Here is a 2,884-nt window from a genome sequence, read left to right as displayed (position 1 = left end):
GCTTGATATCCTTTGGGATTGCCCTAAATTAGCACAGTTTTGGACTGACACCCTGACAGACATAGATACACATTTTGACACTCAACTGCCTAGGTTCCCTGCATATGTTGTGTTTGGCGTTCCTTATCCACAAACATTTCTGCTCAAAGAAGAGGCCGACACATAGCATTAGCTTTAGGGGCAGCACATCAGTCCATAATGGCACACTGGGGCACGGACAGAAGCCCTACAAGACTGAATTGGTTGCACCGCCTATGGCACCTTTTGGGTAAGGAAAGGCTATCTCTCACACTTACAAAACAAGGGATCTCTTATAGCGAAAACCGGAAGCCATTCATTGCACTATTGTCACAAGAGTTCACAGAACTAACTTGTCGGAGATATCTAAGACTCTTAAGATTAACCACACTGACTCAGCACAACACTGCCTCCCAGCAATGTGAGACACAAACGATTGGTCCCTACTGGACTACTCATTTTGTTAACTCTGGCACCCTCGGGAACGGGTTGGGTGGGAAAGAGAGGGGGGCTTTTCCTATTCCTAGATCACACTGCTTGGTTTCCTTTCTATTCTCTCCTTTTGATTATAAATGTTGGGCTGGAAAGATCCGAATGTTGACGCTCCTACAGCCGCTTTGATGACTGCCTGAATCCATACAAAAACAATAAAAACACATTTGAACATAAAAGGGAAAATGCCTTTAAGGATTCTTTATGTGCAGGAAGATACTCTTTCCTGCACAAAAACAATTCTAATGGTAAGTCAGGCACTTTTGCAGCAAGGTGCAAGGGTGCCTGTGTTGGTGCTAGGCAGCCTCAAATGCGCCAGTGCAAGGAGGGAGCAGAAGTGTGCCATATGTTAGTAGATAGGGTGCATTATTTGCTCCACTAACTTTGTGATATGCTAATCACTTGTTAACATCTGCCACCATACTCTCACCCTCACTCACCATGTTCTGATCATAGTTCACCACATTCCCAACATCTCTCTCTATATATAAATACTTTTACATTTATGGAATTTGGATTGCGTCCACTATGACTTTGGTCATACAGGTACCCATTTGGTCATCCATGCATTCCCACTTCCCTTCATCCAACTATCCAGACATTCAGTCACTCATCCTTTCGCTGGCCCATTCATGCATCCATCCTTGCACTGACTAATTAATCCTTTCATCCACTCTTTCACTCATTCGTCCATTCATTCACTCACCTATCCACAAAGAAGCATGTTTCACACAAAAAGCCATTGTTGTTTCCTACTTACTGTTTCATCCTGTTTCGAATTTGGCTAAAAATAGAACACAAAGTAACTTGAAAAAAAGAAAACATAAAATAAAGTTATTTTCAGAACCACTTTACAGGTTCTCTTTTTGCATGTAAAGAACGGCGTGTACGTGCACTTATAAGCCAATGAACAATTCATTTGCACTTAGGTAACCTTACATTTAAATTATTCAGGGTTTAAAGTGTTCTGATAGAACATTAGCTAAATGATATTGCCTAATGTTGTTTCTTCAGCAAAGTGCAGTTGTTTTATTTATTGCCCTTCAAGTAAAGGTCAGTACTCCCCTTTGAGCTTTGGACACGATCACCGACTAAGCGCTTAGGAAGTGGAGACATTTTTCACGGTACACCCATTCACCCATTAGTGTTGGTTTGCCCTTCAGCAAAGGCAACATTTTGCCCCACCTTAAACCCTCTCCACTAGTTTAGAAACCATATGCGGGCTCTAAATGCCTGGTATGATCCATGGCGCCGTCTTTTGTCCAGAAACCATTTATGAGAACTGATGCATCGCTGCGGCAAGGCAGCGATGTGTCAGAAAAAGTTGTTCTGCGGAACGACAGTTTCTAACAACATGGATGCGCCATATTTATGGTACAGTGCACCAAGTTGTAAGGGCTCACTGTGCCTCAAAAATATTTATGCATCTGAGGGCCGGATGCCACAGAGAAATGTGACGCATTTGCAGCCAAAGTGACGTTAAGCTGCTTTGCGGGTTGTGAAGCAACACCTACGTGCCACAAATCAGCTTTGGAGTGCGCTATGGGTCAAAAAATCCTTAAAATGTGACACATTGGATAAACAAATTCCACCACATCAAGGGGGAAACATGAAGCAGGCAGCAGCAGTCAGGGCGACAACCGCAACACCCCCAACACCAGCCAGGATGTCCAGACAGAAGCCCAGGGGAAGAGGAAGAGTCATTTTAGTGCGTAGGAGAAACACATATTAATAACAGAGGTGACAAAGCATGTACACCAACTCTATGTCACCTCAAAATTGCCATTAGTGAAGAAGGAAAGCCATTTGGCAGTCCATAGTGGAGAAGATAAACAATGTAGGGCTAACTAAAAGGACAGTGCCAGAGTGCAAAATGCGCTGCCATGACTATAAGCGCAGAACCAAGGCGAAAAGGGCGACAAACTGAGGGCAGCCATGCAGACCGGAGAAGGACAATCTGAGGACCAGGAGATTCTGGACCAGGTGAGGTCAGCCATCCCAGCAGAGTTGGTGGCAGTAGTGGAAGCACAGGACAGTGCCGGCTTTGGGAACCAGAAAGACTTACAGAGAAAGTGGCAACAAGGGACAATATGGTTAAAAATGTCATGCTGTGCAGCGCAGCAAGGTATGTTCCTGCAATGCACTGCACTGTGCTGTGTGCAAGGGAAAGGGCAGGAATCTCTCACATGTTAATTCATACATCATATAACTGTAAGTCATACTGACCACTTAGGTGTTGTACAGGCCAGACCAGCTCCATCATGTTTGTCCAGTCCATGTGTGATGTGCAGCACAAGTCCAGGTTCTCCTTTGTATACGGAGACTTGTAGTGGAATGTAGAACATGAGTGACCAGGACTACAAGTCCCACAATA

The sequence above is a fragment of the Triturus cristatus genome, chromosome 6 (genome assembly GCF_964204655.1).
Source record: "Triturus cristatus chromosome 6, aTriCri1.1, whole genome shotgun sequence".
NCBI lineage: Eukaryota > Metazoa > Chordata > Amphibia > Caudata > Salamandridae > Triturus > Triturus cristatus.
This window is presented reverse-complemented; position numbering follows the sequence as displayed.